At 45.6% G+C, this 18336-nt stretch overlaps 1 non-coding gene across 1 annotated transcript; it reads left to right on the top strand.

Annotated features, from left to right (window-relative positions):
- Positions 1-18061: 18061 nt before the first annotated feature.
- Positions 18062-18135, top strand: TRNAT-AGU. The gene has a single exon. It is a non-coding gene; the product is annotated as a tRNA-Thr (tRNA).
- The last annotated feature ends 201 nt before the right edge of the window (positions 18136-18336 follow it).

The following is an 18336-nucleotide window of genomic DNA, read 5'->3' as shown; positions in this document are numbered from 1 at the left end:
TCCAGGCGGTGGGAAAGGGGGGACCCTCCAGGATGGCCCGGGGGTCTCCAGGCACCAGGCACGTGGGCACATTCGCGCTGTGTGCCATGGGCACGTTGCCACTCCAGAAACCCCCCGGAGTAGATTCAAATCGAGGTGGCAACCAGCTCGGATCACCAGCCCCACTGCAGCTTTTCACAGCCGCAGCCTGGGCAGATCCAGGCTTTGGGAAAGCGGGGCGCAGAGGGCGAGGTGCATCCTTCCCAGAGGAGTGGCGGGCGCTCAACCTTTTTTTGTACCAGGACCCATTTGCAAATATTGACGGCCAGTCCCGACCCAGGGCCCCTCACTGCTCAACCCCTGCCCCCAGGTCCCAACTCCAGAGTTCAAATTACTGGGGAGCTCTGCCCCCCCATTAGAGACGAGATTCTCTTTGTAAGATTTGAAAATCATAACCTGGAGGATCTCCAATTTTATTAGGGCATCATGATGGGCAGGCCTATCTTTTGCAGACCCCCACAAAAGTCAAAGCGTGATTCGAACCCTGCCCAGCCCCCAAGTGTATGGGGTACAGGGTGGGTGTGAGGGACAGGCGGGGGCCCTGAAAAGCCTCAAGCAGCCCCTAGAACACGGCACAGGCCTTTGCCCAGTTTAGCCAGAAGCTTTATGATGGGCTAGGCGCCTCGGGCAGGATGGTTCGCCGCCAGACTGAAGTGAAGTGAAAACAAACAGAACTCCATTGAAACCAGTGGGGCCCCCCAAGGCTCTGTCCTAGGACCAATACTATTTAACATCTTCATCAGTGATGTGGACATAAGTGTCAGAAGCGGACTGGCCAAGTTCGCTGATGACACCAAACTCTGGGGTAAAGCATCCACACCTGAGGACAGGAGGGTGATCCAGGCAGACCTTGACAGGCTCAGGAATTGGGCGGATGAGAATCTGATGGTGTTTAACACCGATAAATGCAAGGTTCTCCACCTTGGGAGGAAAAACCTGCAGCATCCTGATAGGCTCGGCAGTGCTACACTGGCTAGCACTACAGACAAAAGGGACTTGGGGGTCATGACTGACCACAAGATGAATATGAGCCTTCAATGTGATGCTGTGGCTAGTAAAGTGAGGAAAAAGCTGGCTTGCATCCATTGATGCTTCTCAAGCAAATCCCAGGATGTCAGCCTCCCATTGTACTCAGCTTTGGTGACGCTGCAGCTGGAGTTCTTCGTCCAGTTTTGGGCTCCACAATTCAAAAAGGATGTGGAGAAGCTTGAGAGAGCGCACGGGAGAGCCACGCGCATGATCAGAGACCAGGAAAACAGACCTTATGAAGAGAGGCCGAGAGCCATGGGACTCTTCAGCCTGGAAAAGCACAGGCTCAGGGGTGATCTGGTGGCCACCTGTAAGTTTATCAGGGGTACTCACCAGGATCTGGGGGAACATCCAAGGGATGACAAGTTTGAACAGTAAAAACTCCTCAATGACCGTTTCAGGCTGGACATAAGGAAGAACTTCTTTACTGTCCGAGCCCCCAAGGTCTGGAATAGACTGCTGCCAGAGGTGGTTAAGCGCCTACCTTGAACGCCTTCAAGAGACATTTGGATGTTTATCTTGCTGGGATCCTATGACCCCAGCTGACTTCCTGCCCCTGGGGGAGTGGGCTGGACTCGATGATCTTCTGAGGTCCCTTCCAGCCCTAGTGTCTATGAATCTATGAAATGAGTTAGAAACAGCTGGCCGAGCTGTGGGATAGGAGCTGTGCTACCAGGAGCCCAGACAGCAGAATGGCAGAACAAAGGCTGGTTTGATCCTCGAAAGGTCAGGACCATTAAAAAAGAGAGGTTCCATAACACCCATGGAACAAAGAGTTTAGAAGGGATCAGGTAGACTGCAATGAGCTGTGAAGTCAAGGGACTCCTTTGCTGCTGCCTGAATAGAAATGCTGCTCATGCTGCCAGACAGTTGGTTTTAAACTTTGGGTGGAGCAGAAATCAAAGCCGGGTACAACTGTACCACTGCCCCCCCTGGATCTGCCTCTGCCTTGGGCTCCAGCACTGCTTCTTGATGGTGATCTCCCCTGGGCCCCCACTGCCCGCTGCCGTCAGTTATTAGCCATTTCCATTGCTGATTGGAACGGGAGAGTCAAATTGAAAGGGACAGTCACTGGGGTGACCATGCCAAGCATGCAGACACAAGGCAGAGTATTCTTTGGCAAATCTAGGATTTTGAAAGGGGGACATAGGGGCAGATGGCCTGGTGCTTCACCATATGCAACAAAAGACATGTTTTTATCCAGGTAAGAAGAAACTAGAAGCTTTAATCTGCTAGGGGCCTAGGGCTATATTATTCAGTTTAAGATCAAAGCAAAAACACACATAATTTTATTGGCATGTGCGTTAATTTGCTATATTATTTATTCTGCATAAAAAAATCAGCTAACTAGGCAAAAATTATGAAAAAAATGTTGTTTCATTAGTCCTGCTGTCATTAGAACTAAATGTGCATCTCTTTTAGATTTATAAAACAAAATCTAGCCTTCTGGAGCATCTTGACAGTACATCCAATATTTCACTGAAAGAAATTTCCACACCTCAGCCAATTTTCATGTACTTTTTTGTTTGTATGGTCTGAAACAGGCACTAATATATATTTCAAGCATGGTAGTTCACAGAGAAAAAAAATCTGTTTTTAGTAGGCGTTTTCCCCCCATCATGTTGAATTAAAAGTTGTAAACACCGTGACAGATATGTACATACTTCAGGTACCTCTGTAGATCAGAAACACTATATTCCCTTAAGTGATTTTGTACATGAATCTCACCATTTCCATTGGCTCTGAGGGGATCATTTAACTGATCAATCTGTGTTTCCTGGCTGGTGAGTATACCAATGACATTTGAATTTTAACTGTAAGATATTTTAACTGGATTTTGTTCCCATTTACTTCAAAATTGTAGGTCTGATATTTTACTTCTGTGTTTGGTCTTGTGATGAGGCCATCTCGAGGCCGGTCCAATTGTTGGCCCACCCACCTGTCTAAGGCAGTTTACCCTGTCTTTCCTGCCACACCTTTGATGTTTCCAAAAATAGGTGTTTATAAGCAGGAGGTTGCCCATTTGGTTGCCCTGATGCCAAGGGCAAAATACACAGCTCCAATCCTTCCCTTGCACCATGTCACATGCCTTGCAGATCACATCCACAAATCACTTCCAACTCCCCCGGCCCCATTGCTGGGCCACACTTGGACTCTGGCCCAAACTTTGCTTCAGATGTCTTCAGACGTCCTTGGCCACATACCCCCTCACTAGGGCCTCTACTCCAGCTGTCCTACATGCAGTCCTTCAGGCCCCCACAGACCCTACTCTACATGGCTCCAGCTGCCACTACTCTGGCCAGCCTATGCACAGTCCTTCAGGCACCCACAGACCCTACTCTATGTGGCCTCTGGCTTTCTGCCCCACACTGGGCCAAACTCAGCCTCTAGCATCTCTCTTGTCCATTACTCTACCCCTCACCGGGGCCACTACTCTGCCCCTCACTGGGCTGCTGGGCCTTATACCCCATGGGCCTCAGATCCTGCTAGATGGACCTTGGCCCTGTCACAGTTCCCACTCTATGGGCCTGGACCCTGCTTCAGACCCCACTCAGTAGACCTGGGTCCTATGCTCTTCTGTTGGGGTATGCTCCCCTAGCCTTTCCCCTCCACAGGATACCCACAAGACAGCAGGGGCTGAGGCTTTTTGACACCCCATCCTTGCCTTTCACTGGGGAGGCACAGGTGTGGCATTTCCTGGGAAGTGCCCCACCACAGGCAGCCCCACCACACCATCCAACCCCAGCAGGGTGCAGTTTCAGGTCACTGCCCAGGACCAGGAACCTCCTTCCTCCCCATAGTTCCTACCCTGACCTCCAGGTGTTCTGGGAGCTGCAGGGTGGGTGATGTTGCTCTTCTGGCTCCCTAGATGTCATTACCAGCTCTGCTCCTACGGCCTGGGCTTATACTGGGGCTGCCTGGCCCTTCTCCAATCTGGGGACCCTCTTGCAGTCAGATGACCACCCAGTTGGGCCTAACTGCACCTGCTGGCTGCTCTACAGCCTGCTCAAGCCCCTTAAAGTGGCAGGCACCGAAGGTGCCCTGCCACAGCTCTATTCATTGATGGCTGATCTGTGCAACTGTTGTCAGTTTGCATTATATTGTAAATAGCCCTGAATCCAAACTATGCAGTGCGTTAGTATAGCAAATTACTGTGGTATTATTTTACTCCTGTTGGAATCAATTGTATGTAAGATATGTCATAGCTATGTTTGTGTGATGCCCTAATTACTAAGCTATTCAGCAAAAAAAGTTGGAAGACCTTTCTCCTTCTCCTCTAGGGGCATGTCTACACAAGGTATACTACAGAGTTGCCTAATTAGCTCCACATTAAACATCTCAGCATCTACATGTGTGGCACTAGTAGGCCACAGGAAACTAATAAACTCTGCAGAAAGTTAGGACTTGTAAATACAAGTATTATCCTGCTGTGGAGTTTTTTCATGCACAGCAATGCATGTGTAGACACTGACCCGGCTAGCTGGGGCATGAGACTGTTTCAGTGCAGGGGCTGTCTGCCAGCCAATGCCCTGCTGAAGCACCCTCGTGCTCCAGCCAGCCCCTCTGCAGCATGGTGAGCTGGGTGAGAGCAGCTTCAGGCTGGCATGCAGACCCCCCAGGATCCCTGCCAGCCAGGGCTGCTCTGACCCAGCTCAACATGCTGTGGTCTTGGGTGCATGTGTAAATATGGTGCCCGGGTGCAATAAATTCTGGCACAATATGCTCTGGAGTTTATTCATAGATGTTAGGGTCAGAAGGAACCTCAATAGATCATCGAGTCCGACCCCCTGCATAGGCATGAGAAAGAGTGCTGGGTCTAGATGACCCCAGCTAGATGCCTATCTAACCTCCTCTTGAAGACCCCTTCAATATTATTGAAGGCCATATTATTGTGGCACATTAATATGAATGCGTAGATGAGCCCTGGGTTTTGCAACTTAACAGAGAGTTGTGTGCTTTTCCAGAGGGAGCAGGATCTAAAATCTGTGTAAGTAGCCTGAAAACCACATACACAGCTACAGTTAGCCAGGTAAGTGCTGCTTATCCATCTGAAGGTTGAGTTGGATTTGGGCCGAGATAAACAGTTAGCCAGTCTCCCATCACTAAAAATTTCTATACACTGTGGAAGGTCCATTGCACTGCAATTCCAAAGCACAGGGGAGGAAAGCTGGAAAATCACTTACTAGCTACAGAGTCTCTTGAGATTGGAAAGTCTCTAGGGATTGTATCTCTAAAGTGCGTGTGTGTGGGGAAAATATCTGCTGCTGTGAAAACTAAAAAATGAGTCATGCATATGTTACTTTTCTCCTCTTACAGGGTCTGCATTTGAGGCTCTGAACCTTTAACGATACTGCCATTAACAACTACCCAGCATCTGGTAAAATTGAGAGAGGAACAAAAAGAGGAAATAAATGGTGATCTCATGGAAGCTTCTGAGAAACAAAAGAAGGTGGGTGGCTCAGGAGCAGAGGGCATGTCTCCAAGATAAAAAAGAAAGGACAGAGAGGCCAAGAGAGAGGGCCTCTCTCTTATCAAGGAATTGGCAGGGAAAGGGTATGCAGTGACCAGATGCCTTGATGGTGGTGCAACCTTCTGGTGGTTGAGTGGAGCCTTACTGTGACTACAGAAATGGACAGGGAGCTGCAGTGGAAGTTGATGAAGGAAATGTACTCCATCAAAACCACCACTTGCCTTCTACCCCATCCATCTTCACTGCATTCACATCAACATTAAGTTTCACCAGCCTTGGTCCTCAAGCCTGTAATGCCCCAGTTACTGGGGACAAGTGTTTATCACTAAAACCCCCTGCCAAAACTGTTTCCATCATGGTAGTAAAAACACAAGCCCTGAGGAGCCAAATGTCCTTGATCCCTCCCACCCAAATATGAGGCGGGTGTTATGCCTTTTCTGAGTGGCAGCCAATAGGAGTGGCTGCTTCCAGTGACTGTGTGCTTTTTTCCCAATTATCTACAAGCTCAAAGCCTGTGAACTGAAATGTCCCTTGTCCCTCACTTAAACTGACTGCCATGTTTGAATATTGGCATGTTTAAGAAAATATGTTCCTGGTTGACAGCAGTGATTCTCAACTAGGGGGCCACACCACCCGAAGGTGTTATGAGATCCTTTATAGAGTGCCGCACAATATTAGCACTGGTAGTTAGGCAAATACCTACATGGAACTCACAAGGTAACCCCACAGATCTCAAATAGGAAGTCATAGTGTTAAATGGCATTTATAGACTTGCTCCAGGAGGTGGGCACTTTAATTAGTGCAGCTCTGAGAGCCATGCTAATTAAAAGTGTCTGAAGCATCATGTGTATCAGCATCCCCACACTGAAAAATGGCGGTGGGGTGCGGGGTGCTTTGAACGTAAGCTCATTGAATAAGCTTAAGTTTAAAGCAACCCTCCACCATTTTTCAGCATGGGGATGCTGATACATGTGATGCTGGGGTCTTCTGGAGCACAGTAATTACCATGCTCCAGCAGACTTAATTAATTGAGTCTGCTCCGATACACTGTAATTAAAGCACCTTAGCATCTTGTGTAATAGCGTCCTTGCCCATCAAAATGGCAGTGGGGGTGTTTGAACTAAAACTCATTCAATGAGCTTTAGTTCAAGCACCCCTGCCACCTTTTAAACGAAGCACAGGGACACTAATACACAAGACGCAGAGACTGGCTGGAGCACAGTCATTACTGGCACCATACAGCGGTAATTACTGGTTCATTGAACAAGCTTTAGTTAAAGCACCCCTGCCACCATTTTTTCAGCGCAGGGATGCTGATACACATAATGCTGGAGTCTGCTGGAGCATGGTAATTACCACACTCCAACAGACTCAGTTAATCAAGTCTGCTCTGATGTGCTGTAATTACAGTGCATCAGAGCAACCTCCCTGCATGTGTATAGGTGTCCTTTATGATTTGGGAAAATCTAAATATGGACTAGAAATCAATGGATATTCTAAATTCCCCAAATAAATTAATGACTAGAACTAGATTATAGATTTAGAGAATCAAAACAGCATTTGCTTTAATTCTTCCTAAATTTACAGTCAGAATAAAATATTTTACAAATTTATAGTATCTTTAAACCCAAACAAACCAAGATTATAATATGAACAGCCCATGGTGTAGAGAACAAGCAAACTGGTACATAAAGGAATGGAAGAGAGAAAATTTTGTCCACTATACCTGGGCAAGCTTGTACTCCCATGAAAAGTGCAAGAAAACTAAAGTATCTATTGAAAACTACAGGGCTTTCAAGTTTCAGCCGGAAAACAAACAAGAAGTAATCTCATGATAGTCAGTTCTTTATCGAGGCTGATTCAGCTGTTCATCCTTTTACTACCTTAGTAAGATGAAAGGCCAAGTCAGCCTTACTGGCATTTGAGCCTGTGGTTTCAAAGAATCACAGTGCTGAAAAGCTGATATTTAGACCATTAAGCCATTTCTTTCTCCTATACATTCTCTGAACCATTTTCTGAAAAGGTCCCATCTCTCACTGCAAACAAAGCTTAGGAGACAAGCACCATACATTTACTATGCCCACATCAAAAATCCTGGTAACTACTCACAGTGGCTATCCCACCATTACAAGTGGAAACGCATTTGTCCTAAACAATGGTGGGATATTTTCGTTCAATATCTCAGGCTTGGTCTTCAGCAGCTACAGAAACTAAAGCATTTTAAACTTTTTCCTTTTTGGCCACCCCTGATTTAAAACATAGTGCTTAACAATGTTTCTCTTAAGACATTTCTAGGTTACTAAAATGACAGGTTGTTGAAAATGAGTTGATGGATTCAAGACCGTTCTCAGGTAGGACTGAACGTAGTTTGAACTGATTAAATAGACTATATCATTCTTCTGTCTTGCTTTTCAGCAGACTTTCCATAATGGCTGTTGGTTACAGTTTGATTCTCTCTACACTGTCAGTCAGACTGTTTTCAGTTCACTGTTGAGTCAGGCCCATAAATGTCCCACTACTGACAACAGAATCATTCGTCTCAGGCAGCTGGGTTTTGTTCCTCTGCTCTTTTAACAGGAAAGAGTGATCTTTCTGAGCATGCATATTGTTAGCAAGGAACATTTGGCAATGCAAAATGCCTCTAAATTATTTGTGCCAGCACAAAGACATTAATATTGCTTCATAACCAGTTAATTCATTTTATCATTGAAGGCAAAAACTCATGGGAAATATTCTTGTTATTTATTTTTAAACATAAATATCCCTAATACTCGTGAAGACCATAGACTGGCATAATTTGACAGGTGAATAATGAGTTACAGATGGAAAAGACCTATTAGGTTCTTTAGTTCCTCTCCATGCCAAAACAGGAATATGAATTTCCTGATCTTCTGCTGATTCTAATTGTACTACCTCCAAACAATGGATTCTCATTATTTTCTTTAAAATTTCATTCCACGCTGAACACAGCTCAGCCTCAAGAAATTTTCCTTTCTGGTAATGATGTTTTGGGAAATGTGGAGTATTACAAGATGACTTGCTTGAGAGTTCCTTGCAGAATTAAACAGGTGATAGCTATATGATGAGGTCAGATGGGTATAGGATGGTGGCTGGATAGGGCAGAAGCTTAGGGCAGTGGGACAGAGGTGGTGATGGGGGCATCATACCCTGGAAAGCTTGTTAGTGTGGGAGGGCTGATGAAGATCTCTGTACAAAGAGGGTGCATCTACACATGTGCTTTAGTGCAGTTGACTAATTAGCTCTGCAGTAAAGCATTACCATCTACATGTGTGCGGGCATTAGGGCACAGTAAATTAATTAACTCTTCTGTAAAATAGTACTGTTGGGGAGAGTACTATCTTACAACAGATTCATTTACTGCACAGAAAGCATGTGTGGACAGTGACCAGGACTGCAGCAGTTTGAGTCAGGGTGGAGCAGTCTTGGGCTGACAGCAGGCACGGGGGGCAGGGGAGCAGCCACGTGGCTCCACACCTTGGGCACTCTCATGCCTCAGCCAGCCCCTCCACTGCCAGAGCCCAGGGCTGACCCCCCGAGCCTGCTGCCAGCCCAGGGCTGCTCCACCCCAGCTCAAACTGCTGCAGTTCCAGGTACACGTAAAGATGTTGAGCCTGGGAGCAGCTGACACTTGTGCAAACTGTGTCAGAGTTGACTGAGGCACACTAATTGGGCAGGAAGCATAGTTGGCCACATGGCATATGCATAATAACTAAGTACCTATGAGACAATTTGTGAAGTCTGCCTTTCCTGACTGTTATTTCCCCACCTATTGTGTCATGAGCGCTTTGGCCAGCCAAGAAGAGACTGCATGCAAGGATCTTACTGGGTGTGAGAGGAAAGTGTTCTTTTCACAGTGTTTCTTCTCCTTCTCCCCAGCCCTGTGGAAATGCTTCTTTAGCTATTCCACAAGGTTTTGGCTCTAGGCTGGAAAGGGAAAGGATTGGAAAACTCACAGGCCCTAACTAAATTCTCCTTTCCCTAACTTGCTGGACCATTGTACCCAATATTTCTCCTCACATCACAGAAGAGAGGGAGGCCCAAGTGCAGCAAATGTCACAGAAGACCCTGGCAGCATAGTTCCTGTCCAGCAGTGTGATGTAAGATATTCCTGCCCTCTGATAATTGCCCTCAGCTCCCTGTGGATGTCAGGAATTACAGATTGGGACTTCTGCAAGGAATCAAATCTCTCTCTCTCTCTCTTCCTACCTCAGGCCAAGGACAGATGTACTGTATGGAGTGCTCCAAGCCACAGTAAGGGTGCAGATGCTCACACCCAATGAAGCCCTTCAAAAATGTCCCTCAAAAAAAAAGAACATCTTTGAAACACTTCATTTTAAAGCACTTCCTGAAATGTCTGCACATTCCAGTGCAGCAGAGCAGAGGGGTTCTCGGTTCTCTGGCATCCCGTTGTGCTCCGCTCTCCACCCTCCACCTTCCCTACGGGGTAGAGAAGGAATGGGTCAGAAAGTCATCGAGTACTTCTCTGTGTGCTTGGCCATCCTCAGGAACCTCTGGAGACTGGAGGACACAAGGCAGGTGGGGACTCCACCATCTCTGCATGCCTTCATGGCCATTTTGAAATGCTTCTGAAGGGGTGAAGCTACAATCTGTATGGAAATTAAGTGCTTTGAATCTGAATTGCTCCTAACTGGAGCAGGATTTGGAGTGCTTCAAATAAATGTTTGTCCACACAGAAAAATTAACTGTCAGATCAGGGTCGCCTGCTACTGCAATTCACAGTAGACAGTGCTACCTGAGATGGTTAACCCCGAGTGCTGGAGGGTGGTTAAATAACCTGGCAACCTCTAGGGTGCCAATGGCTTCAAGCAGCAGAGCACCTTAGAAGGGGGTACTAGTCTTACCCCATAGCAGATGAAATGCCACCAAAAGCTTGTAAAACTGAAGTCTACTCCATGACAGGGTAAACTGGGCTCTTTAACCATGATCAAAAGCCAGTCTAGAAGTGGAGCCCTGGTAGATGAATAAATGGATGATCTCTTTTGCTCCAGCAGCTCCTGCAGCCAAGCTGGTTCTAAACGTACTGGCACCTGCCTTTTCTTTTCAGCAAGGCCAAGAGGGGGACACTGGTGTGTGGGCAACCCAGTGTCTCCATATGCACTGACCAGGCTTTTGCGCCCTGGAAAAGTCACTCTGGCTTTGCTTTATCTTTCAAACAGGGATTTGACACAGGATGCAGCAGTTACACGTTGTCAGTTCACCTCTCTTGGTGAAGAGAGGGATGCTATGGGTTGCCTTTGCCAGTGGGAGAGATTATTGTATCTCATTGATCAGCTATTGCCTGCCTAAAGCTGGACAGCTCCCAGTCAGTCCCAGGTGCTGATACCATGGTCTGCCTGCTTCAATGGGTGCTTGGAGTGAAGAGCAAATTTGAAAACCAGATTGCATCACTGCACCAGACAAGGAGGAAAAGAGAAAATCAATACTCTGCATTTCACCATGGAATGTCAGGACCATGTGTGCAGGCCTGACAGATGACCTTATGAATATCTCTGATGTTTTGTAAGACAGCAGTGATAGATATAGAATTAAACAGGTTGAATATCGATATTGCAGCACTGCAAGAAGCATGCCTGGCCTTGAGTGTTAACGTAAGAGAAAAATACTACAAATTTTTCTGACAAGAGAAAGCCCCTGAAGATGCAGGGCATAGGCTTTGCTGTTAGAAATTATCTTTTCAGAATGATCAAGAATCCACTGAATGGTTCTGAGAGGATCCTCGCACTTCTCCTTTATACTTCAGATGGCACAGCCACCTTAGTGAGTGCCTACAATCCAATACTCTACTGCTCTGCTGAGGCTAAAGACAAGTTTTACAAAGAACTGGCTAGTGTTATTGGTAAGATTCTCAACACTGAGAACTTACATCACCTGGGAAATTCAGTGCCAGGCCTGGTGCTGACAGTGAATCCTGGCCAAGGGTCACATAAATGGGAAACATGAATGATAATGGACAAAGGCTGTTGGAGTTTTGCTCCAATCACAATTTGTGCATCACCAACTCTTTCTTTTAAAAAGAAGCTGTGCCATAAGGTACCATAGAGGCACCCAAGATCCAGTCCCTGGCACCAGTTGGACCTCATCATCACTAAGCAATCCAATCTTAGTAATGTCTTCCTTACTTGTAGCTACCATAGTGCTGATTCGACACTGATCACTTAGAGAAAATCTCTTGCTCTAAGTATCAGTGTGTCTCACACAATAATGCATTAACATCACCAATAAATCTGATCACCAGAAAACCTTGCAGCTTATGGAAATTCTAGAAGTGGCTGCTTCAGAGTTGCCTTTGTGTGAGACTGCAGAAAAAAAATGGGGGAGCCTCAAAAAACAATATATCTCACTGCTTACTCTATATCCAGCAAACAGATCAGAAGAGACCAGGATTGATTTGAAGTGCACTCACATGAATTGATTTTATCAATACCAAACAACCTGCTACACTGAAGTACAAGAATGCCTCAGATGGAACTTTGAAAGCACTGAGGAAAGCAAGGAGTGCTGTCCAACAAATCTCAAGACACTATGCCAATGATTATTGGCTGTGACTGTGCAAGAAAATTCAATCCGCATGTGACACTGGAAACATCAGAGGCAAGTATGATGGAATCCAGATGATAGGTTCGGTTGCAAAGTCCCTTAAAGACAGCATCAGAAGAAGCTGGAACACATCTAAAGCAACAGATGGGCGAACACTATCTTGAACTCTATTCAAGGGAAAGTGATGGCAATGAGACAGCCCTTCATTCTATTGAAAGTCGGTTTGTCTGTGAAGAACGGATGATCTTCCAACTGGTAAAGACCTAAGAAAGGCCATAAACAATCTGGCCAGTGGCAAGGCCCCAGGAAAAGAAGATATTCCCACAGAAGTGATCAAGTGTGGGAAACCTGTGCTTCTTCCCCACCTATGAGCTTCTTATAGCTACTGCTGGACAGTATGGACAATGCAATATGGGAGATGCCACTATAATCATGCTCTACAATAGGGTTGGACAATAATTTTGGCTGGAGGGCCACTTAATGAGTTTTGGGGATCTGTCAAGGGCCACATCCATCTCTCTCTCTCTCTCTCTGTCTTCCACTTCTCTACTCTTTTCTGCCTCTCTCTCTCTTTCTCTGTTTCTCTCTTCTCTCTCTCTCTGTCTCTCTTTCTCTCTCTTCTCTCTCTCCCCCTCCTTTGCTCCAGAACCTGGCTGGAGCTGTAGTTTGCCGGGAGCCCCAGTGCTCAGCTGTGGACCCAGATGGGGACTTCCATCATGGTAGGCGAGGGGCCAACATCAGCTGTAGGTATAGCCAGCAGGTTCTAGGGCCCTAATGCAGAACTTGCTGGTGGTGTCACAGCTGAGGCTCCCACCCACCTGGCATGGCAGCAGCTCCTGCCTGGGTCCACAGCTCATGTTGGTGGCATGTTCTAGGTCAGGGCTCCAGGCAGCAGCTTCCACTGCACTGGGAGGGCAGCAGCATCACCTGTGGACACTGCCGGCAGGTTTTGTGTCGGGGCTCCTGAATCTGCCAGCAGCATCCATAGCAGACCCCACCACCTGCTCACTGCAGCAGAAGCCCTGCCCAGGTCCACAGCTATGCTGCCATGTCAAGAGCTGATGCAGCTGGGCAGAACCTGCCCGCCTGGCACCACACAGTGGCCAGAGCGGCCAGCCACCCACAGGCTAGATCCAATAAGGTGGCGGCTGTCCACCCATGAGCCAGATTGAATCCGCTGGTGGGCTAAATCTGGCCTGTGGGCCAAATTTTGCCCATCCCTGCTCTACAAGAATAAAGGTGACCACAGTGGCTGCAACAACTATCATGGCATTTCGCTATTAAGTGCTGTTGGAAAGATCATTGCTTGGGCGATGCTCAGAAGCTCAGAAGACTTCAGATCCTTGGTGTGTGTAGGTGAAAATGTATTGAAATCTGTAAGTACATTTTCATACCTTGGCTCCATTGTTACCAAACACTTGCCACTTGAAGCTGAACTGAATATCCATATTGGCAAAGCTATCATGAGTAGGCTGAGCAAACAAATGTAGAACAAGAACAAACTGACTGTTTTAAGATCAAAGTATGTCATGTTTGCATCAACAGTCCTTTGTATGGCATTGACTCTTGGACCATATATTCTACTCAAGAAAACTGCCTCAACAACTTCCATCTACATTGCATTGGCCACATTGTAGGAATTTCCTGGTGGGTCAAAGTTGCCCATACTGAGGTCTTGGAACATGCCGATATTCTGAGCATCTATTTTCTTCTCAGTCACTGTGGACTTTGATGGCTTAGTCATATGTGGAGAATGGATGATGGTCATATGCCGAAGGCTGTCTTGTATAGAGAATGCATTACAGGAAGACCACGTGGGCGTCTTTAACTGTGTTTCAGAGATGTTTGTAAGAGATAGATGAGGGAAATGAACATCAAGCCAAATAATTGGGAGAAGACTGCTGAGAACTGAAGTGCTTGGAAACTGTGTGTTAAGCATGGAATGAAGGCTTTTGAGGAAAGAGCCCAACATGCAGAAGAAAGAAGAAACCTTAGAAAGAACCCCATACCACATTTAGGACTGAACTTCAAATGTGATAAGTGTGAAAGGGACTGTCACTTAAGAATTTGCCTCTACAGCCACAATTGCACATATTTAATGAGCTGATGTCTCACACATAGCAAAGCCATTGTCTCACAAGGCAGATATGCCTATTACACAGAAGAATTAGGACAGCCTCTAATTGCACAGCCATGACGAGCCTCCACAGAGAAAGACAGGACCATACATTGATATCAACAGTTTTTAAGGAAAAGTAGCTAAAGTAAGCTAAATCCTTCTAGAACAAAAAAGAAATATATTCATTATTAAATTGACAACCTACAGTTAGGTTCATCTCTACCCAGACTAATAGTCTATCTCTCTCACTCTACTCAGCCACACAGATACAAAATCTTCCTGGCAGGAGAGCTGGGTATATCTGGTTCAGAGACTAATCATGTCAATCAGAAATATCACCATTGAAGGGATGCTTATTTTATATAGTGTCACCAATAGATCTGCTCTGACAGATTAGATATTCTGTATCTTTATTAATTGTGCATCACTTTCACACTTATTTCAGTTAGTTTGTGACAGCTAGGCTTTTTTTTTCTTCCAAAAATAGACTCTCTCTGAAAGGAAAAGAACTGCCAGTATTAACAAAATGATACATTTCTTGAGATTCTTGACTGCATTCCATACTACATGATACATCTGCTGAAATTACCAAAATCTGAGTGGGTTTCTTTAAAATGTGTGAAATGTTTAGAAGTAATAAAATATCACAAGGTATTAGACATTTTATAAATTTGGGTTAAATTAAAATTGAAGAATTTGCTATTGGTAAGGTTTTGTTATTTATGGGGTTGACTCTTCCTCTCATTGAAGTCACTCAGAATTTTACCATTAATTTAATTCATTTGAAGTTGTATTTTACCCAGAAACATTTATTGTTTAATTCTATGTTTTACTAAGAGCAAAGGGGAAAAAATGAAGTCTGATCCTTTTAGATGATGCAGATTTTCAGCAAGGCTCTGAGGGTGTCTATACATGAACTGGGAGGTTGCTCTGGTGCTCTGTAATTACAGCGCATCGGAGCAGACTTGATTAATCGAGTCTGTTGGAGCGTGGTAATTACAGTGCTCCAACCATGCCCCTGTGTCTTGTGTATCAGCAATTGCTGCATTTTGTGTTGCACTTCAAAATGGTGGCAGGGGTCTTTAACTAAAACTCATTCAAGCTTTGGATAAAGTGCCCCACCACCATTTTTAGGCACAGGGATGCTGATACATGAGACACTCCAGACACTTTAATTAGTGTGGCTGTCAGAGCTGTGATAAGTAAAGCGCCCCTCTCCCCACTCACTCCTGGAACACATGTAAAAACATCCTGAGGCACCAAATTCCCATTGAAATAAATGGGAGTTAAGCAGCTAAATTCCTTTGATGTTCTGGGCCTGTATGCCTTCAGTTCATATTGAACAAAGAAGGTGCTCAGCATTTCACAGGACAGGGTTGATAATAAGCTCAGTTATATAACAGAAAGGAAAGCTAGCTTGGTAGAATGCAAAATTTAGGTTCTACACCAGTGGGGGCCAACCTTTTTGGCAGGCATGCCACACATTAGCTGATCCCCTTTCCCTGCCCAATCTGCTGCTCTGTTTTCTGTTCCTTGCCTTAACTGCCACTCTGCGGCCTGTCCTTTCCCCCTGTCTACCACACGCCGCACACAGAGACTGCCTGTGCCACTTGTGGCATGCGTGCTGCAGGTTGGTTCCCCCCAACCAATCAGGAGTGTTCAGATGTCAGTTCCAACAAAATGAATTAGCAATTACAGTGATCTTTCTTATGTCAGAATTCAGCAACCATGTAAAGGCTCGACAGTCATCCTTGTTTTTTGTATCTCACTACATTTTCTGTATCTCACTATAGTAACAGATTATTAACATTGCTGCTGCACAAAAGCAGATTTAAAGGAAATCTATGATGCTGCCATGACAATTTCTAGTGCCATGTCTATTTTATGTGTGTGTAGTATAGAGCTCTGCAAACCAAGATCACCTGAAAAGCTAGTTAAATGTCTATTAGATCATATTTTTAATTCTATACCTACATGGTGCCTTTCCTGTTTTGCTTTAAACTCCCCACAAAATTCCACAGTGGGATGTGATGTGGCATATGAAAAAACAGGAGTACAGGTATTGGTTGGTTTAAGTGAAGTAAAGGTGCTAGAGGTTAGAATGCATTTTTTCTGGTTATAGAAAAATATAGGAATTCAGGAGAATTGTTTGTTTTCCTCTACCTTTTTTACTGAAGAAGGAAAATGTGTCGAACAGAAGTACATTGTGTAAAAGTTGCGGTTACAGTTTGCTTTTTGGCTTGATCTATGCATTCATTTTGTTAAAGCTCAGTAGCTTTTGTGTAACTTCGTCTTTGTTTTGCCTGTATTGTTTCCCATTTTTTTCTGTCTTATACATACAGCTGTTTGGGCACCCCAGTGGTTAATTTAATTTCTACAAATTTGCATTGTCTTCTCATCAGCGATGGTTTGCAGTTGCTGTGTCATTGGCCTGGAATTATCTTACCCACATTATCCCCTCCCTGAATAAAACCTGAAGAGTAGGTCTCAGTGGGAAAAAGCTGTCAACGATCCTTTTACAAAGATCTTTACACAATGTCCTAGTGGAGTATGTGGTTGTCCCAGCCTCTACAAAAAGACCTGAGAGCCAGTCCAAACCTGGAAATCCCCAGGGATTTCTATGGAGTCCAAGGATTCACAGAAGGCCAAGACCATCTGTTCAGAGGTCGGATGTCCCCCCATGAGTTCTGATCCTGTCTCACATCAACTGGAACTACATTATAGGGCAGCCACTCTCAGAACATTTTTAATCCAGTCATGTACTTCATTTGTCTGATTTGTTTGTCATATTTTTAAGTCCAAACCTACTAAATGCCATCTCTGATTTACTTCAAATTCTCCAAAACACTGTACCCTGAGATGCAATTGAGTACATGAAAAACAGGAGTACTGGGGTTGGGTGAGATGAATGTAAAGGTGTTAGGATTTGGAACATGGGCGACTGCTGCCGCCTTAGTCAGGGGGGTCACATACTCCCCCTGAGACCAGTCCTGTCAACCAGGGACCAGGGTCCCCCGCAGCTGATCCTGCCAACCGGGGTGGAGAAGGTCCCCTGCGGGCAATCCTGCGACGGCCGATCCTGCAACAGCCGATCGCTGTGGCTAATTGCTGTGATTGCTGCAGCCACTTCCAGGAGTGGCTGTGGCTGCTTCTGGGAGCAAGCGCCAGCCAATCGCTGCAGCTGTGCCCAGCCGCAGCCGCAGCCACAGCCACCCTCTGAAGCGGCTGCAGCAATCGCAGTGATTGGCTGGAGCTTGCAGGGGGGGTCACTGGCACTCCTGCCTGCCCCCCCCACCCATCGCCTAAGCAGCAAGCACAGCCGGTCAGGGGGTGCACCAACACTCTCAGGGGGTGCATGTGCACCCCCATGCACCACCTACACATCACCACTGATTTGGAAAAAAATTGTTCTTACCAAAAAGGGAACTAGAAACAGTCCCTTATTAAATCACCTCTGAAACTGCTGTGCCACATCTCTGCTGTTATTGATGTCATTTTAAAATCTGACCACCTAAACACAGATCAAATCTGTTTTCGTTATGGTTTTCACAAGCCAAATGGAGAGGTAATCATAGCTAGGGTAGAGATTCTGCATATGATCCCCTGTGAGACTTGAGCATACAGAAGTTGTCATTAATTCCCAAATTAGCAATGACCTTGTCAGCAATGAATTTCATGAATTGTGTCATGGTTCCCCTGCAATGAGATGGGTGTTCAGGCAGGTCACTTTTGCACAGCTTTTGTGGGCAAGACAAGAGGACATAGCTTCTAAAGTACACATCCTCTCAGAGACAAGGACATATAGAGTAGTACAGAAACAAGGAGGCCCTGTGGCTTAGTTGGCTAAAGTGCCTGTCTAGTAAATAAGAGATCCTGGGTTCAAATCCCAACAGGGCCTGTATATCTTCATCTTTGTGGATGAACGTAGACTGAGTTCAGTCTGTCATTACTTGCCCCTGTGTGTCACAGTCCATTTAAAAAGTAGGGTGGTGCTTTTGAGTTCAGTCTGTCATAAAAGCACTACCATACAGTTTTTAACAAGGAGCAGTGTCTGTGAAGGAAACAGGATCATATCTGCTATAAAGGGATATGAGGGCTT

The sequence above is a fragment of the Alligator sinensis genome, unplaced genomic scaffold (assembly GCF_000455745.1).
Source record: "Alligator sinensis unplaced genomic scaffold, ASM45574v1 scaffold300_1, whole genome shotgun sequence".
NCBI lineage: Eukaryota > Metazoa > Chordata > Crocodylia > Alligatoridae > Alligator > Alligator sinensis.
This window is presented reverse-complemented; position numbering and strand designations above follow the sequence as displayed.